Raw genomic sequence first — 27,915 nt, forward strand, 5'->3', positions numbered from 1 at the left:
GCTTCGGCTTTGCTGAGCTGAGCCATCAAGTGGTAATTGTCCAAGGTAGCGTAGCATTATTGGGCTTGTGTTGGTATTGTTGGTTGGGCCAACCTTGCCCTACAAGAGTGAGGGGGGTTCAATCACAAATAATTGATTATTCTATAAGTTAGTTTCCTCACAAATTCCAACAAACTTTCTAGATAGATAGCTTCGTGTAGAAGCTTTGAAAAAAATTAATTTTTCTTCTTGGTTTATGCGTTCACATTTAAATACTTTCCATTGATTCCAAGCTTGGGTTGTTTTGGTTACAAGCTTGGATTCAAAGGTTGTAGAAGCTTTGAAAAAGTAGTTTTTCTTATCTTTGTCCTACATTAGATCATGGCTTGTGAGTAGTTTCACCATTATCCCAATGGTGGTTAATTTATTCGGACGATCAAATCTTTGACTAAATTATATGTCCCGGTTAATTAGGGTTTTACTTTATCAAAGCAAGCTCGAGCTAGGGTCATGCTTTCTACTACATACTTGGACCATTCTATCAATGTAACTTGACTCTATTAATAAACCTCATCCCTTGGATTTTCAAGAATTGTAAATCAAGCTCTTTTAGGGCCAAGATTAAGAGTTTTTTTTTTTTTTTTTGGGGAAATTCGGGTGGACAAAATATGGTTTTGACAAGCCCACTTGCGTAGGTCCTCCCTTTTCCATAAAAGTAAATTGCCCCTTGGGGCCAACGCAATGACTAACACACTTGAATATAAACCCATTCAAGGTCTCTTGCATTCCTTATGTGATTCATGATAAATAAAAATAAGACCACCTTATTTTTTAGTAGAAATTCTGATGTGCAGATTCAGGAGGCTGTTAAATTATCTCTACAGGTTCCAGGAATTTAGCACTATGAGAAGTATTTGGGGCTCCTTTCTTTTGTTGGACAAGGAAAGAAAGCGTGGTTTACCCAACTTAAGAAACGTATTTGGGCTAAAATGCAAGGGTGGAAGGAAAAGCTTTTATCTTAAGCAGGGAAGGAAGTGTTGATCAAGGCTGTGGTCCAAGCTATTCCTACGTATTCTATAAGTGTTTTCAAGTTACTGGTGGGTTTATGCAAAAGATATTGAAGCCATAATTCGAAGGTTTTGGTGGGGTCAAGGAGAGTCTAAGAAAAATGCATTGGGTTAAATGGAGTACGCTTTGTTCTTCAAAATCAGTCGGAGGTATGGGTTTTAGAGATATTCAGAAATTTAATAATGCCTTGCTTGCTAAACAGGTGTGGAGGTTGCTTCATCAAAGGGATACGCTTGTGTTCAAGGTATTTAGTGCAAAGTATTTTCCGTCTGGAAATATAATTGATGCTAGTGTTCATCCTCGGTGTTCATATGATTGGCGGAGCATCCTACAGGCGCGTGAGGTAATTAACAAAGGGGTTGTTTAGAGAGTTGGTGATGGGAGTAAAATTGATGTTTGGGGTCATAGATGGTTACCTACACTTGATCATAGTAAGATTATTTCCCCAAGACTCAATTCAACAGTAGTTCATGTAAAGGATCTGTTTTACCCAGGCACTAGAGTATGGGATCCGGGGTTGTTGGAGAGGACTTTCTTGCCGTGGGAAGCTGAGATGATTAAGGTCATTCCTGTTAGTGAAGGGCGGGTTGAAGACTTGCTGACTTGGCCTTTAACTCCCGATGGAAATTATAGCGTCAAGAGTGCTTATAGGATGCTGATGGATGAAGTCAGCTGCCAAGAACCTGGTTCCTCGTCCCAGAAGCAGTTCCAACATGTTTGGAAGGGTATTTGGAAGATTCGGACACCAAATAAGATTCGCCATTTTATATGGCGTGCTACTAGTGAGTCATTGCCTACAAAACAGGGCTTGAAAGCTCGGCATTTGCCTGTTGAGGATAATTGTGAGCTGTGTGGGGAATTTCAAGAGACTACATTGCATAGTCTATGGCTGTGTAAGCATGCTCAAGCGGTGTGGAAGTCAAATATCAGTTTTGTTCCGTACTACAGAAAAGCCTATCGAACTTTTTATGATCTACTGGAGGAAGAGTTGCATAACAGGTCTGCATTTCATGTAGCTTTATTTGCTACAATGGCGTGGTGTTTATGACAGAAGCGAAATCGTTTGCTTGTGCTTAAATCAGTGTGGCCTATACATGAAATTGGTGAAAGAGCAAAAGCTTTGGTTGTTGAATTTTTTTGATGCAAATAAGCATGAGGTTAGGCCGAGAGTTGGAAGTCTTCCTGCTTGCTGGGTTCCACCTGTGGCTGATTGGTACAAAGTCAATTATGATGTAGCAATCTTTGATTCTTTGGGTTATGAAGGTCTGGGAGTGGTGATAAGGGATAACTCTGGTAATGTTATCACTGCCTTGAGTCAGAAAATTGGGCTTCCTCATTCTGTTTACATAGCTAAAGCTTTGGTTGCTCTTTGGGCTGTTGTTTGTGCTAAAGAATTGAGCATCTTCAAGGTTGTAGTGGAGGGTGATTGTTTAAAGGTGGTTCGGGCTTTGAAATCTAAGGAGCGTTGCAATACTTTGTATGGGAATGTTATTGAGGATGCACGAAGGCAAGGGGTTTCTTTGCAAGCTTGTCAATTTCAACATGTTCGAAGGGAGAGTAATAAGTTGGCTCATGCCTTAGCTAGGAGAGCGGTTTCATCCGTAGATTTTGATGTATGGGTAGAAGAGCTACCTAGTGATTTAGAGGATGTTTTCTTGTATGATTTTTCTGCTTTAGCTTAATAATATGAATTTACTTGCTTCTCAAAAAAAATAACAAAAAAAAAAACTCATATTTACATTGGCAATTTAGGACTCAACTTATCTAAAAGCTCAATAGTGTAAAATACTAAAACTTATTTGTTTAGACCCCCAATTTTAAACTTATGACTAAATTGTTTTTAAATTACATAATATATGTAAAGCACAAAGAGTAAGGGAAGAGAGATGCAAACATAAGATGACACCGAGACATGTTATCAAAGAGGAAAACCTAAGTACTCGGTGTAAAAACCTTTGCATGGCCCTCCAAGCCGAAATGATCACTAATATGAATAAAGTTTGAGTACAAGGATATCAAAAATGCCCTTCAAGCCTAACCTACCCACTGTACTTGAGCCCTTCGAGTTCCAACTTCTAACAGACTTCACCAAGTCTTATTTTTACTAGTTATTTGAATCCCACAATTAGATCCAAATTGCATCCACCAAAGAATAGCTTCATTCAATGCTTCCAATAGGCACCATGTTAGGACATATGTGGAACTTGTTAGAATATATGTTGTGTAAATTGGCTAATCCTTTGACAAAATGCACTTTACTTGTAATTAGGTAGATCTAGGATGGATTTAGTATTTCAAGGAACAAGAGTACAAGTCTAGTATTGGAGCCATGCAAATCTATTCAAGAAACAAGTGAAGAAGTGTTGTTCATTAAAACTCGACAGATAGCTAAACAGATAATATCTATCGAGGTTTAATGTGTATGCTCGACAGCTGCTTGACAAAAACAGTATCTATCAAGAATTATGAAATTCAGATTTCCAGATCTGTTTTCACGCATATCCAAGTGTATTTGTGTAGGGTTTCTTTTCTCATAACCCTAGACATATATAAAGATTATTTTAAGGGTCGTCTCAGATGATGCAAGTGGATGCAAATTCATTATTCATGCATATTGTGACTGGAGACAATTTGCCATAATTCATCATATTCCTTGAAGAAGCTACTGCATCTTTGCGCTAAGGGTTTTGTTACTAAGGTGCTTCTTGATCTTCATCATTTGGATGAACTGAAAAACTTTACAGCCAACATTTTCCTCAAGTTTGGATGAAATGTGTAGATAATTGGGGGTTTACAATTTCTAACTCTCAAGTGTATTTGTAAGGTTTTATTTTTTTCTCTCTAAAAGTCTCCTTACAATTTCGTGGGTAATGTGGGCTTTTATAGTGTGGGTAAAGAAATTATGAAAGCACACTTAACATGCTGGTAGTGCATCTCGCAGATCATCTCCACTCTTCAGCTTCCAGCATTTGTTTCTTATGTGACATTTCACGAGTTATCCACTCGTAAGCCAGTTGCGAGCAAGTCTCGAGTTACCCTGTTCTTCAAAGTTCTTCACCAATCTCTTGCACTCAACCCTTACATTAAATCTCACAAACATACAAGGAAATGATTGAATAAATACAATCAAATTTAACACGAAATTAAAGCCAACAAAACATAATTGAAAATTACAACTTTACATTATCCTTCACTCTTCAATGATTTTAGGGAAGCAACCACATGACATTAATCTCCTTACGATGGAAAATATGTCCCAAGTCAGACTCACCTCAAAACACACACACACACATAAAATATATACCCCACCTTTATTTTGTCTAAAAAATAGCAATCCTTAAAGCATCAGTACCCGGTGTTGTATATGGTATATGTTGCTATATTTTAGCATCAAAGCACAAAAAAATATCATTACCAAGTCTTGTAATTCTAAAAAATTTACAATTGTGCTATAGTACCATCATAAATTTATGATAGTACTGTCGCAACGTTCTAAACATAAATACTATTTTTTATTGTCTCTCTCTTCTTTCTCTCTTCCTATTTCTTATTTTTCTTCTCTCTCTTTATTTCTCTCAACAACCAAGCCACCCGTCCCTTCTCTCTTTCAGACTCTCCTCGTCGCTCTCTCTCTCTCTCTCTCTCTGGTAGCCAATGACAAGTTTGAGGAGGAAGGTGACAGCTTGGTGGCAGCAAAGATGGTGGCGGCAATCGAACTCGCCTCTCTCTCCTCTATCACTAAAACCCTCACCCCTTTATTTGATCTTGTGGGTATTTGTTTTATTTTTGGGTGTTTGTTGGTGGGTATTTAGTGGTGGGTGTTTTGGTTGTGGGTATTGGTGGTGATGGGTGTTTGATGGTGGTGGGTATTTGCAATTTGGTGATGGTGGTGGGTGTTTGATGGTGGTAAATTGATGGGTTTATGCAAAATATTTCTTTTGGTTCTTTGAGTTTTTTTTTTTTCCTTCAAATTTTGGTTCTTTTTGGTTTGGGTATGTGGCTGTGTTTGTGCTATGTATTTGTAGTTGTGATGTTCTATGTTACTGGGTTTCACGAAGAGAATAGAGAGTGAGAGAGATGGAGAGGAAGAGAGAAAAAAAGTCAAAAAAGGAAGAGAGAGAAAAAAGAATAAATGAATAAATAGTGTTGGTTTTGATATGAAATATAAAAGATGAGATGTTGTGTGTATTGTAAAATGATATGGTATAATAGATAAAGTAACTTTTGAGATGATAAAATTGAATATTTGTTAGAAACCGGATGCTAATGCTCTAACATTAGCAAAAACTATTTTCTAAGATGTTTGGCTCGATCCCTCTTGGGTACATAGGCAAACTTTCAAGGTGTAGCCACATTGCCTCAACCCATCATGTCAAATCAAAGGGCATAACAAAAATTCATATATTAAAATTCTATATCAATAATATTTTTAGAGAATATGTAAAGGAGTACTTATTGCTTGTCAATTAAGTTAAATGTCTTATCTAACAGAAGACTACTAGGTTAAAAAGCTGCAAGGAAAGTCTAGGCAAAAGTTAGAGCCTAAAAAAAAAAAGATTACTAGGTTGAAAAATTGCAAGGCTGGCTAAGGAAAGTGAAACAAATAATAAATGGAAATTAAATACTCATTAGGTCAAAAACAAGCAAGAGTGGCTTAAGTAAAAGTTAGGGTGAGAGAGAGAGAGAGAGAGAGAGAACCATATCAAGCAAGGGGCAATGTGAAGTCCACAAGGAGGATATATTCAAATGAGTGAGTATTTTAGAAGTTATCTATAATAAATCAAGTGGTAAATTCCCACTTTTACCATGCCTTTTAGGATAACCATTTTTTGTGTCTCCTCTCTTGCTTTCTTGACCTCACCACTCACTCAATTTTGATTTGGCATGATAATTGGCTTCCAGTGAAACAAAAGCCAAAAATTATCTCACCAAATTTGCATATAGACCCCTATGCAAAAGTCAGTACTTTTATTAATCAAGAGAATCAGAGCTGGAGGGAGAATATTTTGGAAAATTGTTTGCTGGACTTTGAAGCTTCAGCGATTAAAAAAAATACCATTGTGCAGAACTCCACAAGCTGATATTCTGACATGGCCATATAACCCAGCTAGAGAATATTCTATCAAGTCTGGATACAAGTTTTTACAAGATGAATTTCTCGCCCAGTAACCTGGTCCTTCAACCTTAGAGCATTTGAAACCCCTATGGTATGCCATTTGGAATTTAAATTTCCCAAGAAAGGTAAAAAATCTGCTATGGCTTGCTTGTAAAAGTTCTTTGCCTCCTAAAACCAACCTGGTATGTCGACAGATTATTACTGTTGATTTATGTGAAGTCTACAAAACCTTCCAGGAAGATTTCATCCACGCTCTTGATCTCTGCCCAACATTCAAAGAAATATGGAACCATATCCCACTATGGAACCATGACAACTTCAGACAATGCTCGAACTTCATCGACTTAATTGGGTGTATCTTTGCTGATAATAGAGACCCTACTCTATTCTTGGTGAATTGGGCAATATGGAATAGACGTAACAATCTCAGGTTGGGAAAGCACTCTTGTACACTCGGCCAGATTTTGCAGCAAGCTAAAGGGAGACTCTTGGAATATACCTCAAACCACTCGGCAGCAACTTCACCATCGATTAGACCCTTAACATCCTGGCATCCTTTTGACACATCATGGTATAAGATTAATTTTGATGTGGCACTATTCGAGAAAGAACAGTTGGAATTGGAGTGATCATCAGGAACCAAGTTGGAGTAGTTATGGCTTCTCTTACACAACAAATACCCCTACCTTTCACGGCCATTGAAGTGGAAGCACTAGCTGCAAGACGTGCTCTAGAGTTTGTAGTAGAACTTGGAGTGGACCAAGTTATTTTAAAAGGCGATTTAGAGATCCTCATCAAGGCATTACAAAAAGACTCTAGCAGCCTAGCTCAGTGTGGTCATCTGGTTACTTATGTGCAGTATCTAGTGTCTAGTTTCCCACCCTTGTATGCTTTTCCCATGCACGAAGGCACTGCAACTCCGTAGCACATTCTTTAATTAGCATGAAGAGCAATTTGCTCCCCTCTTTTATTTGTCTAGATGAACGATGTACCACCAGAAGTTGGAACCGTACTTCAGGCTTATTTAAATAGCCTCCCTTAATTCTTCAATAAGACTAGGACTTTTTCTCAAAAAATAAAAGATACTTAACAAATACATCAATACGTAACAAGCAAGAATAGAATGACCTATTTCAAAATACTACAAAAGGATAGGGGTCTAAATCCAAAATTTATGGGACAAAATCAAGACCATAATTTTGTTATACATATGAACTGGACCAGCTTTCACAATTTTCATTTACCTTAATTAGCACTTAGAAAAAAAAATACATACATACGTGTATATATATATGAACGATCTAATCTTCGAGAGCCTTCCGGACATTGTTGCATATGGATACCCAGTGACTTGTACCTGGTTTCAATTTGTTAGGAGAGAAATCTATAATAGGGAGTTTGGGTTGTTCTTGAGAAGGCATTGTTTGTTGCTTTGCTTGCTCGATCTCTTCTCACTTGTTCTTGTGTCTTAAGGTTATCAAATAAATAAAGGTTCAATCTATTTATAAAATATGAGAAAAGAAAATGTCATCCATGTTTATATATAGTTTTGACTTTTATTTTTTTAATGGCCGTTGGAAGTTGACAGTTGATGGCAGGTAACATCACAGAGTCACTACAACAAAGTGTAGTTATTTCAACCCTTTTTTATCGAGGGTTTACTAAAATCTGTCGATACAACCTATAAATAAAAATGTAGAGAGCTTTATTACTAAACTTTATTTCAAATGTTATTTGGTCCCTCAAAATAAGTTAAAGTATCCATGAAATAAATGGGAAAAAAAAAAAACTCACCAGTTTTTTCAGCCAACAACCCTTAGTAAAATATTACAAATTTTTCAGCCCTTGAAAAAAGCCCACAACAAAATTTTCAACCCTTGCAAAAAGCCCACAACTAAATTTAAAACTATAGCAGTATTATATAAATTTAACACAAATTAACCAATAAAACACAGAGCTTATAACTACTTTCACTCTCAGAGCTTAACTACTTTCACTCTCAGAGCATAGAAATCGCAGAGCATGGAGATCTCATAGCTCGTCGATCATGGAGATCTCATAGAGCTTGACGATCATCGATTTTGTACGAGTTCATCTCCATTTTGTGACTCTTCATCTCTCTGCCGAGTTCATCTCCATCGATTTTGCTCGACGATCACCGTTTCTCAGCTCCGATTAGGTACGAATCACAAACCCTAATTTCGTCTTTGATTTTTTTTGATTTTTTGGTTTACCCACACTGTTTCGTCTCAGCTCCGTGTTTTACTTGTAATGCGATTGATCTAGGGTTTCATTTCTCACTAAAAATTTTTGTGAATGATTCATAGCATAGTTCGTGTGTAAATTTAAGTGTTTGAAGCTCTGTTGAGTTCCTTTTTGTTTGGTTGCTGTGAAAATGTAATGGCAAAAAAGAGATTCTTAGGAGCTGTTTGATTTTGCATTTTTGATTTATGGCATAGATATGTGGATTTTATTGGTTAATGTGAGAAATTTTAGCGATTAGAGGTTACTTAGTGTGGAAATTGAGGTGTTAGTTTTGAATCTATGTTGAGTTGGCGTTGTTTGGTTGGTGAGAAAATGTGAGGGGGCAACGAGTAGTTCTGGGTTAGTTTTGTGTGAAAATTTAGGTTTTAGGTGATTGAAACTCTGTTGTGTTGCTTTTTTTGTTTGATTGTTGAGAAAATGTAATGGCAAAAAAGAGATTCTAGGTTATTTTGTTTTGAAATTGAGGTTTACAAAGTAATCCAATTCTTAGTGCCGGTTGTCCTTCAAATTTCATATTTGTTGAGTTTTTGGTAATTCATGAATGCCATGACCACAAAAAAAAAAAAAAAAAAAAAAAAAAAAAAAAAAAAAATTGTGTGTGATGGTGCCTAAGGATATTCAGCTCGCTAAGAGGATCAGGGGTGAGCGTGCTTAGATAGAAGGGTCTTGTGTAGATAAAGAAATTTGGGCAGATCTGTGTTTCAGGGGTTTTTTTTTCTTCTTCTTCCATGTTATGGCTTTTGCTTGGTTGTTAGGTTTAGATTGTTTATCTTTTATCTCTGTTTAAAGCTGTAGTTTAAGCTTTCAATGTAGTAGTGTAGTCATTTGCACTAATGGAAATTTATTGCTTCTGTCTAATTTTGGATCCTTTGAATTTGCACTAATTGGTACTTGGTGTTTTGGCATTACTTTTTGGCTAAATTAATGCGTTTGATTTTGCAGTCTGGTGATGGTTGAGCTTGTTTTGTTTACTATAGCTATCATTGTGATATTTTAGATTGTATTGAAACCTTTGATTCCATTAGTTGAAATACTATTGGCTACATTTCTCTTCCAATTTGCTGAAAACTCTGCATATGATTAGTATGGAAAGATACAATACAACTGAACAAGTGAAATGTGTTATAGGGTTTGGACTTGACCTCATGGGGTTGGTCATGGAAAGCTTTGATTGCGTTTATGGTTTCGTCTAGGACTGATTTGGGAATCCCATGATTGATAACTTGGAAGAAGCCCCATGTGGCAGTGGCATCTCTGATTTGTTCCACAAGTTGGTGTCGTTTAGTGGGGGAGTTGAAGTGGGAAAGATCGATTAAAGGGATGTTTTTTTTGGTGCATGTTTGAGAATTGGGTTTTTTGAGGTCAGAGAGAGTCTCAGGTGAGTGAATGAACATACGAGGTATTGAGGTGATGCCAGATTGTTTTGTTTACTAAACAGTTTTCACTTGTAGCTGTTTCTCAAAAAAAAAAAAAAAAACTTTGCACCTACAACTTTTGCATCAACTTGGTTCTATGTCTAAGCCTAAATTGGGTCCAATTTCTATATAGTAAGAAAACAACCAAATCCACTTTGTTGGCTTTGAAAACCTTGCTAGCACTTATCATTGACCCACCAAAAAATTTCATACCCACAAGAAAACCCAACTCCCTAAGCCAAACTGAAAACCCAGTCGCCATTATCAAAGTATCAAAGCACCTAAATCAACACCCATCACACACCACCGTCACCGTCACCAAGTCCCCCTAACATATAGTTTCTTGCGAGTGCCAATGCCATAAGAAAAGCTTTTGGGCTCGAAGCTAGCAAACAGGATGCAATAATTGCCGGAAGTGCCCGACCATAAGATCTAAACACCTGCATCGACCAAAAAGCAAACATATTGAAATGTTTTAGACCTTAGACAAAGTCAATCCTGAATTATGAATAAACCAACACAGATTTTTTTCTAGTGAAAAATTCATTTCTTAGAAAAGATTATTGCAGGGTGCATATCTGACCTGGAACTAAAAATAATGTAATTGAAGTGTTTCATCATAAATCTTTGTTGAGAGTTCATTATATCAGAATGCTTCTATACCAAAAAGCAATGATGTCACATAATTCCCTCGAGGAAAATAACTTGCATAAATAATATATATTAAAAAAGAGAAGTTCAAGAAATTGGGCAAAAAAGTTAGATCATCATTTCAAATAAGGGGGACTCATTATTGCCTTGCATTGCTACTGTCACTGATTCATTTCTTTCTTTCTTTCTTTCTTTGCGTCGTCTCACAAATCCAGCTACTATTTGCGCTCTCTCTCTAATCTTTTTCTTGTTCTGTTTTCTATGGGCGGATTTTTTTTTTTTTTTGATGGGTTATGGGTGGATTTTTAATTGCTGTATATGACAAGTATAAATTTAGTTTTTCAGTACTAGGGTTTTTGTTTCTGAGCTGATTTGTTAGTTTCTTGCCCTCTAGTTTTGTTTTTGTTTTTGTTTTTGTTTTTTTTTATTCCAATTTGTCTAATTCTATAGGTCTTCCATTGTTACCTTCTTCTCAGCTCTCAGCTCGATCGGACGCCAAATCTGAGTTTTTCAATCTGTGTCTAATTCAGGTAATTTTTTTTTTCATTTCGATACCCTTTTGGTGGAATTGGATTTGTAAAATGCTAAAATGATATATTGGGCAATTTATATTGAGAGTTCGGATCTTTGAACTTGTTAACTTCTTTGTTTGTATTATATGATCTTATATAAATCAGAGTGCAATTCACTTTTTTCTGACTTCATTTATTGTGTAATTAAAGATGGGAGTTTAGTTTGTTTAATAAAATTGAATTCTAATAAGGAATATGTTGGTTTTTTTTTCATGATTTTTGAAGATGGGTTTGTTTTTTTTTTGGGTTTTGCAGATTTTTTCTTTCTTTCTTTTGCAGTTTGTGATGCCATCATTGATTCGTATTAGAATTGTTAGCTTAATTACTCATGATGAATGCTTGCTGAGTTGTTAATCTGCATTAATTTTTAATGTTGCTGTTATGGCCTTCTCTTTGCCAAAAAATGGGAGTTTGGGTTGTTGAACAAAATTGACTTCTACTAAGGGGTATGTTGGTTTTTTTCATGATTTTTGGAGATGGGTTTGTTTTTTTTTTGGGTTTTACAGAATTAAAAAAAAATTATTATTATTATTATTATTATTTTAATTTTTTGTGGTTCATGATGCCATCATTGATTCAATAATAGAATCTTAACTTTAATTACTCAGAATGAATGCTTGTTGAGTTATTACTCTGCATTAGTCTTTAATGTTACTGTTTTGACTTTCTCTTTGCCAAAAAAATGGGAATTTAGGTTGTTGAACAAAATTGACTTCTACTATGGAGTATGTTGGATTTTCCAAGGTTTTGGAGATGGTTTTGTATTTGTTTTAGGTTTTACAGATTTTTTTTTTCTTTTTTTTGTGGTTCATGATGCCATCATTGATTCATATTAGAATTGTTAGCTCATAATGAATGTTTGCTGAGTGATCATTCTGCATTAGCTTTTTATGTTACAGTTTTGACCTTCTCTTTGCCAAAAAAAAGGGAGTTTAGGTTGTTGAACAAAATTGACTTCTACTAAGAATTATGTTGGTTTTTTCATGATTTTGGAGATGAGTTTGTTGTTGTGTTGGGTTTTAGAGATCTTTTTCTTACTTTTGTGGTTTATGATGCCATAATTGATTCGTATAACATCCTGCATAACCAGGAGTTGCCATACTTGTCTGCCTCCAACATGCCACGTCCAAAGCACTCCCCTCAACTTGATAACTTGGTCCTTCTTTAACAAGTAATTTCTTATGTCCAAAGCACTATACCTAATTTCTTATGTCCACCTACCTTGAATATGCATCCCACATGGGTGGTACCAATTGTGTAAATATGTTTTATACAATTATTGCTGCTGGTCCTCTAGGTGACGAGCATTAGTGGGAATTTGCCAACAACTTGATGAAACCAGGGCTTAGAAGATTAGGAACACAGCACAACAATATGTTAACAGCACATATCTTCAATTAGCAAATACTATGTAACATTCAATTTAACGTGTTCCTTCCCCTTCCCCACCTTCTAACGGTAGATTTCTCACACAAACCATGTTCCTTCCCCTTCCCCACATTCTAACAGAGGTCTATCAAAATGATGTCCACCATAACGCCCAAACCCATTCTTAATAGCCTTTACTCTATAACACCAATCCCTTCTGTATCCCCTCCTTTTGCTCTACATGTGTTCCACGGTTTCAAAACTTCATCCCTTCAGCTAGCTAACGCCAACCTCTCTCTCTCTCTTCCAAAGACAGTTTCAAAACTTCAGACCTTTGGCTCTCTAAAACAGTATATTTGATGATTCACTTCAGACCTTTAAAACTTGAACGCAACACTAGGTGAGAGCTATTGAAGAGGGGGCAGACTTCATAGAAACAGACATCCTTGGTAGTTAAGATGGAGTGCTGATATGCTCCCACGATGTAACACTGGATCTTGATAATAGAACAAAAATTGCAAACTTCAGTCAGTTTGCTGAACGAAAAAGAACTTATGAGGTCCAAGGTGTGAATATGACTAGGTGTATGCCTCTCAATTTCTGGCTTAATATTACTGCACATCTGTTTTATTAAGTCCTTTTTTATATGAAAACTGGGGTATACATCTATTCAATTATTTTAAAGTTTTCTCTTTCTTCTTTTCCCCTTTGGTTTCAGGTTACTATGGTGAGAATTACAAAAAGAGTCATTAATACTTTACTTTGCCAAACTATATTTTAGCAAGGTGGTTAGAAATTTACAATTAGTATGTCTTGATTATGTTCAATTCAGTTTTATGTTACATCAAGGCATTTGTTATCTACAGCCTGGGAAAAATGACATTCTAAGTGTGGATGCACGTCCCTCAGATGCCATAAATGTGGCAAATAGATGCAAGGTATATATTTTTCACAGATTAGCATTGCATTTGGTACAAGTCAATTTTGCACAATAATGAAATTCAAACTTTCAAGTTCAAGACAGCTGAAGTTACCTTGATGTGAATGGAGATTCCAATTGGTGGTTTTATTTTTTTTTTAAATTAATATGCTGTTGTTTGAGTGTGTGTGTGTGTGTGTGTGTGTGTGTGTGTGTGTGTGTGTGTGTGTGATGAAATATGATAGGGACTGCACAACAATGCCACCCCATTATTCCTCTTGACGTCCTTTGAGACTTCAACAAATCTAATAACATTCCACAGTTATGTATGAATGTTTCTTTAAAGCTTCTATAATCAGTTTGAAATTTGCTTTGTGCAGGCACCAATATAATCAACAAAAAAAACTTTCTAATCTCTATTTGGCATTTGTTTTTTTTTTTAATTGGTTTTTATTGTGTGCCATGTGGAACATTTGCATTCAAATTCATGTTGAGATGCAACTTGATTCTAGATATTTGGTTTACCACCAGCTTTAAATTAGGCTGGTTCTTGTATTCTGAACCTAGAACTAGATTGAAAGCTAGAAGGAGCTGAACTAGACCACCCGGATAAATGCAGGTGTGTGAGGTCTGTTTCAGATTGATTGATGGAAAACATCTACTCCTAATTTATTTTGATATGGCTAATGACAGAAAGGTAGTTAATTATAGTAAATGAAAGATAAATAACTCAATATGGACACTAGTTTAGTAGTGCTCATGATGAGGGCCCAGATTTCCAGAAAAGTCAGACCCACACCCATTTTCTATGCCTTCGCATGGACCCCTGAACTTTTCATTTGAATTTATAGTATAGTTTTCATTGTTACTTTAATAACTAAATTGTTGTGTGGTTGTTCTTGTAATTGCAAACATAGTTTTGATAATTAAACCAATTAACTCACAACCATATATAACAACCATTGCTTCACAACCATAGCTAATTACGTAGTATAAGTCAAGCTTAAGTATGATAGTAATTATTTGACTTAAAAAAATTTTGAATAGTTTTTGATGATTATAAAGGAAAGTTGATTAGTTAAAGAGTTTTATAGTGATGTTGTCAAGTTCTTTCCAATATGGCTCACAAGCAATTGATTGTTTTACAGGTTCCTCCTAGGCTGGACAGCAAGGCTAGCATAGCCATAAACAAGGGGAGGATATACATATCCAAGACCAGCCCACAAAACGTCTTAGATTCATACCTTTATAAGAATCATTGAGGGATTTGTGTAGTTTTTGATTCTGCTAAACTGATAAGTGATAGGCCTAGACCTGTGTGTTTATTAAAGCTATGGTATATTGAAATTTTTCGGGGGGATTTTATAGATGCTTCTCTCCCCTAATGATTGTTTGATCATACAGGATTATTGATACTTTTCACTTTGTGTATTTGGGTTCTTGTGCAGTCCTTTAATTTCTTGTTTTAAGCTTTCTTAATCAATTGCCAGGTTTATGGTTGGCATCAATTTGCCACCACTTGCTACCATGTCTAACTTCATGAATGTATATATATATATATATATATATATAGTGCATGATTGTGGTTTTTTTTTATAAATAAAATAAAATCTTATTTTGAGGGTCAAGAGACCCCTTAAATAACCTTATTTATCAAGGGTTATAAGTATAAATCTTTTAAACCTTGGTAAAAGGTTATTTAAGGGTCTCTTGACCCTCAAAATAAGATTAGAGCACTTGTTTTGAGGGGCACGAAGGCTCTCAAAATTTCTTTTTCGACGGTATATGTTTCAAAGGTTATCAAGGGTCGGTTGGACTCTTAAAATAACTTCTTTCAAGGTTTTTTAGTACTTTTTTTAGGGGTTTTGACCCTTGAAAAAAGTCTAATTTGTTGTAGTGAGTCAAAGTGCATTGTATTCTTAACAAGGATTAGAGTTGCACTACATATTGTCAGTCACATAGACACAAACACAATAGCAAAATGCATTGAAGGTGGTACCAATTTTAAGTTATGTGGAACAAATATCACCTAATTGAATAATTAATCTTCATCCCGGCATGGTTCTCAAGATGAGTAGTCTCTCAAACAATTCTTAAGTACGTTGATTTTCCAAAAGAAAAATCTATTCAAAAGATACTTCTTTAGAGAAAAACTATTTTCTCTTCTTTTAATCATACATATATTTTAATAACTTGGGCTGTTACTTTATTTAAAAACTCTTATTAAATAAAACCGATTATCTAATTGAGTTAGCCTTTTGGGCCAGGCCAATTGGGCTTTAGTATGTACCTTGGGATAGGACTAAAGGGAACAAGTAGGACTCTAGCTCCAATAGACCTCGGGATTATCTGTAAACTCTTGACAAGTCTAAAATTACCATTAATTATATAACAAGTACTACTATGGAAATATAATTGCACTCTAGGCCTTATTAAAAAATTATATCCCAAGACTCTAATATAATATCATTGGACCCCTCCGTAAAATATCCATAGTCAACAAAGTCATAATAAACTGTCACTTTGTAAACAACTACTTTATTCCTTGAGTCCTCGGTTTAATCTTTTAGTTATTCATATTTATGAAATCTCATTTCAATAAATGTAAACTTTAGGAACTTCTTACTAAAGTAGTCAGCCCTAAATAACCAATTCCCATTAAACTTATCTCAAGGGGATATTTCGTGTCTCTATAGAGAGAGATTATGGATTCCATCTTAAAAATATGTGTTCCCTCAACACTACGTGTTGTTACCTAACATACTGAGGTTTTGACCATTACATTAGATACCACTCCTGATATATCAAATTAACCTACATTTCATGATCGGGTTCACTATCCTCTTAGGATTGAGAGTTTATGAAATTAGAAGTCGTGAGATTTATTATTCAGGTGACAGTTGTTAATTGAATAATTAATTTCACAGCGGTCCAATTCAATATGTCTTACACACTTAAGACACATCAACTAGAAGTCTCCACTTCCATGATCAAGACAAACCATCTTAGTTGATATGTTATAGTCTTTGCAGATGAAATGCCCAATTTCATCACCGAATGCAAACTACATTTTAAGTTTATAAGGAACTTGTGATTAATATTTTCTGTAACTAAATCACATAAATCACATACAATGCATCTCAAGAACTATAATAATGTCCAATTAGTTCATTTACAAATAGTCTCATATAATTAAACAATTTAATTATTTATAACATGCCAATAAATTGGATTTTAGGGAATAAACCCTAACAATCTCCCACATGCCCTCAAAGACAATTTTGCATATATCTGACACTTATTTCCCTTTAAAGTAAATCATATTCACTTTAAGGAAAGACTTAGAAAGAAGTTTCAGCCAGATTTATTGCATAAATTATCTTTTCTACTACTACATCCCACGCTCTAGTATCTCTCTAATGAGATCATACTTAAGCTTAATGTGTACTTTCACCGTCTAGGGTAAACACATATCTTGTAGTCAAACTTCATGAATCACAATCAAACTACAAGTCAACATTTGTACAACCAGTAACCATCAAATCCTCACTTTGATGGATAAGCATATAATCCCTCATTCTTCTAAGATATTTAAGTATATGCTTTGCTCCCACTAAATTAAGTGATCTTAGTTAAATCCGAATGCCCCCCCCCCCCAGTGTAGCAAGCCCTTCGAAAGATGAAGTCAAAGATTATCCTAAAGATCAAAGAAGAAGTGGATAGGCAGCTGAAAGCTAGTTTTCTTACTGCCATAGCCTACTTTGACTGGGTTGCCAACATTGTTCCCATTCTAAAGAAAAATGGGAAGGTACGCATGTGTGTCGATTATAAAGATTTGAATAGGGTCAGCTCGAAGTATAATTTCCCCTTGCCACATATCGATACCCTGATTGATAACACCGCGACCAACATGTTCTTCTCCTTTATGGACAAATTCTCGGGTTATAATTAGATCAAGATGGCTAAAGAGGACAAAGCCAAAACAACGTTCACCACCCATTGGGGAACTATGCCTACGATGTCATGTCGTTCGGCTTGAAGAATGCTGGGGCAACCTACCAGTGAGCCATGGTAACCCTGTTCCATGATATGATGCACAAGGATATCAAAGTCTACATGGACGATATGATCGCCAAGTCTCACACTCCTAGAGATCATTTCATAGATTTAAGGAAGCTATTCTTGCGCCATGTCAAGTACAGGTTAAGGCTTAACCCTAACAAGTGCAACTTCGGAGCCAGTTTAGGGAAATTGCTCGGCTTCACAGTCAGCCAAGAGGAATTGAAGTGAACCCCGCAAAAGTCCAAGCCATTAGGGACATGCCTACGCCAAAAATCGAGAAACAAGTTTGAAACTTCTTAAGAAGGATCAATTACATAGCCCACTTCATAGTGCTATTAACCGCCACGTGCAACCCCTTGTTCAAGCTCTTAAAGAAGGATATAAAAATAGAATGGATAGATGAATGTCAAGTGGCCTTTGACGAGATTAAGCAGTATCTTTTGAACCCTCTTATTTTGGTTCCCCCAACGCCGAGACATCCGTTGATTCTTTGTATAGCAGTGCAAGAGGCATCCATAGGTTGCATGTTAGGCCAGCTAAATGAACCCGATCAATAAGAGAAGGTGATTTACAACCTGAGTAAGAAGTTCATCAGCTATGAGATCAATTATATAGCCATTGAGAAGACGTGTTGCGCCTTAGCATGGGCCTCACAAAAAGTGTGGTAGTACATACTTTACTACACCACACAGTTGATTTCCTACATGAACCCTATCAAGTACATCTTTGAAAAGCCTGCCCTCATAGGGAAGACCTCCCGTTGGCGGATGCTGCTATCCAAGTTCAATATCATATTTGTGACGCGAAAGGCCATTAATGGCCAAGCCATAGTTGATTACCTAGCGGACCAACTGTTGAATGGTCTGGATTTCTCAGAGTCCCTCTTCCCAAATGAGGATGTTTTAGTGATAGAGCCTGAACCAACCGATGTAGAACCATGGTGTTGGAAGCTTTATTTCGATAAAGCTGCCAATAGCACTGGAAATGGAGTGGGAGAAGTTCTAGTATCCCAAAGGGCCAACGAATCCCTGTTTCAATCAAGCTGAATTTTGATTGCACCAACAACGTCACAGAGTAAGAGGTGTGCATAATAGGCCTACAAGTTGCCTTAGAGTTCGGCGCGTACGATCTAAACGTCTTTGGAGATTCCCTGTTGATCATCTCCCAGATAGAGGGAAAGTAGCAAGCCTGAGACACTATGTTGATTTCGTATCAGAAGTGAGTTAGTCGCCTAATCCCAAAGTTCCAAAACATCACCTTTGCTTATTTTCCCCAAGCACACAACTAGTTCGCAGATGCTTTAGCAACCCTGGCTAGCATGGTTAAGTTCGTAGAAGGAGATAAGATGTGACAATTGCACATAGAGGTTCGCAGCGTGCCAACGTACTACATGAACATCAAAGAATGCACGAACATCGAAGCTGAAATCGACGAGAAGGCATGGTACCTTGATATCAAGGCTTATATCAAGAACGGTGAATACTCTTCCTGAGCTGTAAACAATGAGATGAAATTTATTAGGCTCATGGTGTGCCAATTCTTATTGAGTGGGGAAGTCCTATACAAAAGGAACCTCCACACAACTGATGCATAGATGCCTCTGAGGCTATCCATTTGATGGAAGAGATGTGTGAGGGCTTGCTTGGAGCCCATGTTAGTGGAACCCTATTGTCCTGAAAAATCATGAGAGTTGATTACTATTGGCTCACCATAGAAAGCGATTGCATTAAGCATGTGAGGACGTGCCACCATTACCAAGTGTACCAGAATAGGAAGAATGTTCCCCCTCAACCCCTTCACACTCTAGCAGCGCCATGGCCTTTTTCAACTTGGGGAATGGATGTCATCAAACCAGTGTTTTGAAATTCTCCAATAGGCATGAGTATATCTTGGTGGCTATCGATTACTTCACCAAGTGGGTGGAAGCTGCTTCCTACAAAAGCGACACCCAAGCTGTGGTGGCCTAATTCTTGAAACAGAACATCATTTGCCACTACGGCGTACCAAGAGAGCTCATTATAGATAATGAAAAGAATTTGAATAGGAAAATGATGGAGCAACTTTGCTAACAATTCAAGATCGAACACCAGAATTCGGTTCCTTACTGTCCTTAGATGAATGGTGTAGTAGAAGCCACCAACAAACAAATAAAGAAGATCTTGGTGAAGATGACAGACACCTATAAGGATTGGCATGTATTCTTGCCATTTGCCTTGTGCACCTATCGTACTTATGTTCGTACTTCCACGGGTGCAACCCCGTATTCCTTGGTCTATAGCATGGAAGCCGTCCTCCCCACAGAGGTAAAGATCCTATCTCTTAGAATCCTATTGTAGACAAAGCTATCAGAAATTGAATGGGCCCATTCCCAATATGAACAACTGAACTCGATAGATGAGAAGCGCATGACTGCAATGTGCTATGGATAGTTGTACCAACACCGAGTTGAACGAGCATTCAACAAGAAAGTTAGACCCAGAGTCTTTAAAGAAGGCGACCTAATCTTGAAAAAGCGCAACCAACCTATGCCTGATCATAGAGGAAAGTTTGCCCTAACCTACAAGGGCCTATATGTGGTGAAGAAGGCCTTCTTCGAAGGAGCCTTGATTCTAGCCGACATGGATGGGAATGACTTCAATATGCCCACTAATTCTAATGTTGTCATACAGTACTTTGCATGAGGAAGCCTCCAAGTGCAACCTCTTTTTCTACATTCCTATGTAAACAAAAAAAAAAAAAAAAAATGAAAAGGTAGATTGAAATCTCGAAAAGGTGGTCTATGCAAAAAGAGAGCAAAAGAAAGAGCGTGAGAGAGCCTGTTAGATTGAAAACCTGAAAGGGCGGTCTAGGAAAAAATTAAGGCAATCCAAAATGTCAGTTGAACTACGTGATGACCTAATCTTTCCCAATAGAGGTACGTAGGTAGCCACCTTGGCCTGGCCACAGTATAAAAGAAAAATCAGTCAATTGAATCTGCTTGGGTGTATGATCAAGATCAATGAAAGATAGCATGCACCCTCTTGGGTTGTTCTATGTTTGCAACACGCATGGCCCGTCGTGGTTTTATTCAAAGATTTTATGGCCCATGCCAACGAAAGATGTACCCCAATGGGAAAGGAAAAGATCCGTCTAGAATAGGATGTATCCCTTAGCGGATCATAAGTCACCAAGAAAACTCCTTCATGAGTTCAGATCATCAACCAAACCCCCAATAAAGTACAGTATCTGTTAGGATTAGTGCCCTTAAATCCTATTGTATGATACTATGTATGGCGTTATGTATGACTTAATGTTGTGTTTAATAAAGTTGTTTTATTATTATCTAAAATAATTGTAACATGAATATTGGGACATTATCATATAGTCCATGAGATGCATTGTATGTGATTTATGTGATTTCGTCACAGAAGATATAAGTCACAAGTTCTTTGTAAATTCAAAATTTATAGTTTGTAGTCAATGATGAAATTGGGCATTTCATCTACGAAGACTATAACATATCAACTAAGATGATTTGTCTTGATCATTGAAATGGAGATTTCTAGTTGGTATGTTGATATGTTTTAAGAGTTAAAACATATTGAACTGGACCGCTGTGAGATTTATTATTCTCCTAACGACTGTCGATTGAATAATAAATCTCACGACTTCTATTTGCATGAACTCTTAATCTTGAGAGGATAATGGACTTGATTATGAAATGTAGGTTGCTTTGATATATCAGGAGTGAGATCTAAGGTAATGGTCAAAACCTTAGTATGTTGGGCAGCCACATTTAGTGTTGATGAAACATGGATTCTCAAGATGGAATTTATAGTCTCTTAACGGAGATATAAAATATTCCCTTGAGATAAGTTTAATGGGTTCAGCTATTTAGATAATTAGGCTTAACCACTTTGGTAAGAAGTTACTAAAGTATATATTTATGGAATTAGATTTCATAAATATATAATGAATAACTTTAAAGGATTAAACCGGGTACTCAAGGATAAGATGTAGTAATTTACAAAGTGATAGTCTACATACATGTCTTCGTGTTACTATGAATATCTTATGAAGGGGTTGCATGTACAATAAAGTCTTGGGATATAATTTATAGATAAGGCCTAGAGTGCAATTATATTTATATAGTGGTATTAAATATAATTAATGGTAATTTTGGACTTGTTAAGAGTTGACAGAAAAGCCCAAGGACCATTGGAGCTAGTGTCTTATTGGTTCCTTTTGGTCCCATTCCAAGTCACACACTCAAGCCCAATTGGAAAGGCCCAAAAGGCCAGCCCAATTAGATAATTAGTTAGATACAAAGGGAGAAATATATAGAATTTTTTGTAGGAATTTTTTTTGTATGAGACATATGTGAGAGTGAGACACTCTAACATTCTCCATTTGAAACTGATTGAGAGACCACACATCTTGAGCGTTAGTGGAATTGGAGTGAAGATTGAAAGTGTTCCCGAGTACTTCTAATATTTGGTTTTGAATTTCATCACTCTAAGGTACGCTCTCTTGTTCTTGAATTCTGAAACTTACATAATGCATGTTATCGATTGTGAATGAAGTAGATCCGTTAAATTTCCGTTGCGTATGTGTTGTATGAGATACAAACCATGTTTAATCCTACAGTATCATGGAAGGGCTCCCACACAGATCCAAGACACAAAGGCAACCCCCTCATGAATTGTGAAGAAAATATTTCCCAAGGAGTTGATAAAACCCCCACATGGGTGGAATCAACACAAGTCCCCCAATGAGCCATGAATGAGAAGAAGAAATTTCCCCAGTGGGTCATACATTATCAAAGACTTCCTTGTGGGTCACAATCACCACCAAACTTCTCAGCAAGTTATCGTCCCTAGTGAACTACATACCATGAAAACTCCCTCGTGAGTCGCCAACACTTTTCAGCAAATCATACTCCTCGGTGAGTCTTTCATCATCCTCAGCGGATCTTTCACCAAAGACTCCCTTGTGAGTCGAAACACCAAGGCCACTCATGCACATATCCTATAGAAATTGAATATGCAAGCACAGGCTGCGCACTAGCCAAGCAAGTTAGAATACAGGATTCATGCACATACCCTTTAGGAATTGAATATGCAAGCATAAACCCCATTCAAGTTAGACAAAAAAGAATACAGAGCTTGTGCACATATCTCGAGAGAATTGAACATGCAAGCACAGTAGAAGAGGTAGAGATAGAGACAGAGACCAAGGTCAACTTGAGGCCAGAGCCTTACCAGAACAAGTAGAGATAGAGATGGAGAAGATGAGTATTACCCTAAGGTGCAAGCCACCTAGCGAAATTTGAGGCAAGATCCCCAGATGGACATGATAGAGATGTATCCTTTTAAGCTCCTAAGAGCACCTTGTTTGTTGGTTGATGGTTGCGGTTGTTGTCCTTGTTTGTTTTTCTTTTTAAGTGATTCTTAGATAGTGAGTCACTTGCCTTTTTCTTGCAATTGGCAAAACAGGTTCTGGGATAATGAACCTGTCGTTGCTTGTTTCCTGAGCAACAAAGGTGGGAATTCGGACATATGAATCCCATGCGACTCTGTAGAGTTGAACCTCACCCCATGTATGCGTGTTTTGTGCCATATGCGTGGATTAGGCCCGAGTCGTACATCGGGAAAATTTTTTTTCTCTCTTATTCTTTTGATTCCATTAGCAGAGCTCATGAATTAAAAAAAATGGGCATCTATAGAAACCGCATTTTGTACCCCTTACGACTCGAGCCTTCATTCCCCAATGATGCTGAAATTCTAAAGCCAAAGTTTGGTTTAGGGCCCGATCAGATTACAAATTGAATTGAGAAATGTTAAAATAGAAAATATAAATTTTTTTGAGCAAATAAATCTACTTTTGGAAAAGAAAGGCCAAAGAAACCCTTAGCCTACGTACGCAGGTAAGGACCTGCATACGCAGGCCTAATGCATGCATATGCAAGTACAGACATGCGTACGCAACTAGGGTTCCAGAAATCTATGAAAGGTAAGTTTTCTGCCTTAAAGACTGGGATTTGGAATGAATCCCACATCGTCTAAGAGTCATCCCAAACCCTCATCTTTCAACTATATAAAGCCTTACATGATATATTTCGAAAAAACACAGAAAATCCTAAGAGAAAACCTAAGATGCACTAGAAATAGTTGTTGATGCCTCACGACTACTCGACCACCCATCGCGGTGATGCTTGCATGCCTTCCACCTCTCTCAGCCAAAGAGTTGTTATGGATATGGAGGTATGTCGTACCTCGGGTGTGTGACTGGAATCTAAGTCAATTTTTTGGAAATTACCAAGGGTAAGTGAAGTTGCCACCAATCATTGGGTGATTGGTCACCAGACTCTATTTGATTTTATTACCTATCCTATGTTAAGAAAAAGGGCATAACGCTTATCCAAAGATAGTCATTTGTGTTGGTAAAATCATAATTTTGAGACGTTGGCAATTAAAAACTAGCTATTGGCATTTGCTTATGGGGCTTTGAATGTGTTGAGCTTTAAGGTTTGATTTTGGAATGGGTGTGGTCTTGATTGATGCTTTCCAAGTGTGTTTGGAATCATTTTTTGATTTTCACGGCGAAAATCTGATAGCATTTCACCTTATTTTCGTGGCAGAAATTCGGCAGCGTTTTGCCTCAGATGCATCATAGCACACAAAACGCTATTCTCACCAAGCTTTTAACGTGAGAATGCGGGAATGGGGATGCCCCATTTTCACCGCAAAAATCCAACAAAGTTTCACGTTTGGTGAGCTATGGTGCACCGGCAGGGTTTCGCGTTTGTGTATACGATGCATATCGACATGCTCATACTGTGACGAGCCAAAGCCCTTCAAAGCATCAAGCATGTTGATGCGTGTCACATACACGGGGAAACCAATGTCACTTGGCGACATAGATCAAGACAATCACACCGTGATAATCGTGCACACAATATAGCATGAATATGCACCTATGACAATCGCCTTGAGCACATATCCACATTACAAGGTCAAAAGCTCTCATGACTAGAGAGGGTCACTCACGTAGCCATGAGAGTCCATTATACAAAGTACACAATCACCCATATACAAGTAGATATAGATAAACATACATCATGCATAATGCAACCACATAGAGCAAGAAGTAAATCAGACATTGCAAACGTTCCAAGGGTATGGCCCAGTAAGGTACAGGAAATGTAAAATAGACATTGTCATACCTAAGGAACGCGGCCCAAGCAAGGATTAGGAAAATAAAAGGGGGTACATGGAGGGGGACCCTAATACATGCTTTAGGGAAGAGGCTCAGAGAGGGGGAAAGAGAACCGCTCTGGAGGGGCTAGGCCCCCTAATCTACTAAACATTTCCCCTTGGTGGGCTTGCCTCTTCTTGCTTGATTTCTTAACCTTTTTGCTTGCGCCTAGAAGGTTGTACCCTTGCTCTAAGAGTCCATGTTCCATGCATGTACATGAAAAGACAAAAGAAACAAGCCAGCAGACAAGCAAAGAAACAAATGGAAGGAAAAGCATGCTAAAGACAAGTTAGGAAAAGATGCCAAACAAGGGCAAACAAACATGTTATCAAACAAAAGGGGGTGTCCTAGGAGGACAAATGTAGGTTTGGATCGAATGTCCATAGTTCCATTGGATTGGAGTATGGACGACACACGACTCATGCATGAACATGTAAGCAAGCGTGCAAAAAGAATGCGTAGAAGTAAGGAAAGCCTAACGGGTGGCACAAAGCAAGCACGACAAGCGTATCAACATTGCACGGAGCGGAAAAAGGTGTGTATCAAGCACACCATGAGAGTGTATCTCGCAAGTGGTTACACCCAATCAATCCCTAGGAGGGATGGATGCGACCACACAAGCACAAGCCCATGTTGGGCACAAAGCATGGCAAAGCCTGAATCTAGGGAGGCTAACATAGCCATCTAGCATAAAAGAAAGCAAGAAAACATGGACATGCAAAGAAAATTATCCAAACCCTTTAATATAGGCCTAGGTGTATGGATGTAAGCCTAGACCACAAGATCTAGATCTACACCCCACCAATGTGGGCCAAAACACAAGAAAGAGACACATCAAGAGATAGAAGGGCTTTAGAAGCACATGGCATAGCAACTAACATGTAGATCTAAGCACACAAGCATGGAACGAAGCACATAAACACATAGATATAAGCATAGGCACATAGATAAAACATAAACATGTAGATCTAAGAAAAAATGGCAAGGAGCCTAAGAACATGTGGATTTAAGAACAAACATTAAATTTATACATATCCTAGCCCAAGAAGGCAAGGCCAACAACATCAAAGTGATAAATCATAACATAAGCAAGAAAACATTCTAGGAAAGCTATAAAGACATGCTAGGAAGCATGAACATGTTAAGAAAAGCAATAAAAGCATATTATAAGCAAGATAAAGCTAAGAAAAGCTATAAAAAGAAAAGTGTGTGGATTGTAGATAGAAAGCTACATCCACACCCTTAAACCTCAAATCCAAGGTATGGAACCAAGGAGAGGAAGATCGGGTGCAAGAACACTACCTTGATGATTGTAGAGAAAAGAGGAGAATCTAAGGTGTTTGAAGGTGTTTGGATGTGTTTTGGAGAGAAATTAGAGAGAGAGAGAGAGAGAGAGAGAGAGAGAGATAGAGAGTCTACCCAGAAAAACTGCCAAAAACTTTGTTGTGTGCAAAATGACAACTTTGGGGACATTTATACTGAAAAATGACCCTTCGGCGTCTGGCACACCTTGTAGGGCTGCCAGCCACCCTGCTAACATCAGTAGTTTTGGCCTTTTCTCAGTCCAGCTTTTGATGCATATTTGAAGGACTTCCCAAACTTAGATTGAGTAGATTACAGTATCCCTGGAAAGCTCTAGATGTCTAGTTTCCAAAACACTAAAGAAACTAAAAATCCAGTGGTCAAATCAAAAGTTATGCTCTTGGGAACTGTGCTAACGCGCTTTACATGGTTTTCTGGATCTCTCAACCGTTTTAACTCTGATTTTGACCCATGAATAGTTGTTGGAAAGAGAATTTGATAATATTTGCAATGGCGCTAGTCCCAACCCATTCTGACCTTTGGATCAAAATTAAGGTTTTTGGTGTCTTAAGAGTTAACACCAAGTTAAACTTGGTCAAATTTCGTCAAAGTTGACGAAAATCACCAAGTCGCTCAGGTTTGATGTACAAACATGAAAATTTTTATTTTGGGATGATGTTGACCGAATTTGACTTTTAATCAACCTAGGGTTGACTAGGAGCATTTTGGTCAATTTGACCTAAAATGGCACTTTGAGTGCTCCGATACCCAAACAAGTTGAGCCATATCAACCTAGACATTTCCGCAGCCCCATGGAGAAAAGAAAATATTTTTGGAATTTTCGAGGTCTAGCACTCAAATCAAGGGCGAACAAAATATAGTGTCTACAATAATGATCAAAGACAAAGTTTTTCACAAAACATCCTCAAGTCAATTTTATTTGATTGGGACATTTTGGTCTTGATATTTCGAGTTTAAGATTACTAATCACTTTTGTATTTGATTGTGAATAGATTGACTGAGGGGAACGGTCAAAATCAAGCTTGAAAAGCTTCTTATTTGAGATATTGAATTCTAATCTTTTTCTTTCATTTCTTAGTTTTAATTCTATTTGCCTTTTGTTTTCTTGTTTAATTTATGTTTTAACATGTTTAGAAAGCCTAGGGTTTAGTAGTTTTCTATCTAGAAGCATGCTAGGTTGTTAGTTTTGAAGTTTTAAGGTTCTGCTCTATTCTTGTGTTCTTGTTTTCTGGGTTAGTGTTCTTTAGGGTGTGTCTGTGTGCACATGCTTCTTCTATGTGTACGCAGGCTCAAAGTGTGTATACGCATACAACTGGCCTGCGTACGCAAGCCTACATATGAGCACACATACTCGTGCCTAGAAACCCCAATTCTAGTTTTCTAGTTCTGTTTCTTCCTTTCTTTTATATAATATGACTCTGCTTTGATCTTCTCACATGTTTTTGAGTATATGTTCCTCTGTTTAACCACCTATTGGCATTTAACATGCTAGATTTGGGTTTCTTTTATTTCTTGCTTTGATGCCATGATCATCCATTCACATGTCCATCCATGGATGCATAGGTGCTAAGATGCAGTGAGGTAAGTGAGGTAAGACAAGCATTCACATGAACATGCATTGATTTGAATATGATCTTGTGTGGATGATGAACATGGATGAGGTTTGTTTGTTTGTCTTTTTCCCTCAATAGTGAGATGCAATAACATGTTTGTTTGATTATTTCATGATTTGTGTGTTGCCTTGGATATGATGTATGCTTGCTTCCTACCATGCCTATGTTCTACCTTGACCATGATATAATGCCATATGAGATGAGATGCTTTTGATAGGAAAATTTTAGGCAATGTAATGGTTGATATGTATGATAGATGTGTTAGGTTTTAGGACGTTTGATGCCATGTTGATTGTTAGATGGATGTTGGTGTGTGTGTGTGTGTGAG

General features: G+C 37.2%; 1 long non-coding RNA gene across 1 annotated transcript; it reads left to right on the top strand.

Moving 5' to 3' along the window:
* Positions 1-13,007: 13,007 nt before the first annotated feature.
* Positions 13,008-14,844, top strand: LOC142630664 (uncharacterized). Its single transcript, XR_012843394.1, has 3 exons — positions 13,008-13,219; positions 13,301-13,372; positions 14,502-14,844. It is a non-coding gene; the product is annotated as an uncharacterized LOC142630664 (long non-coding RNA).
* Positions 14,845-27,915: the final 13,071 nt, after the last annotated feature.

This window comes from Castanea sativa, chromosome 4 (assembly GCF_040712315.1).
Source record: "Castanea sativa cultivar Marrone di Chiusa Pesio chromosome 4, ASM4071231v1".
In the NCBI taxonomy this organism is placed as follows: domain Eukaryota; kingdom Viridiplantae; phylum Streptophyta; class Magnoliopsida; order Fagales; family Fagaceae; genus Castanea; species Castanea sativa.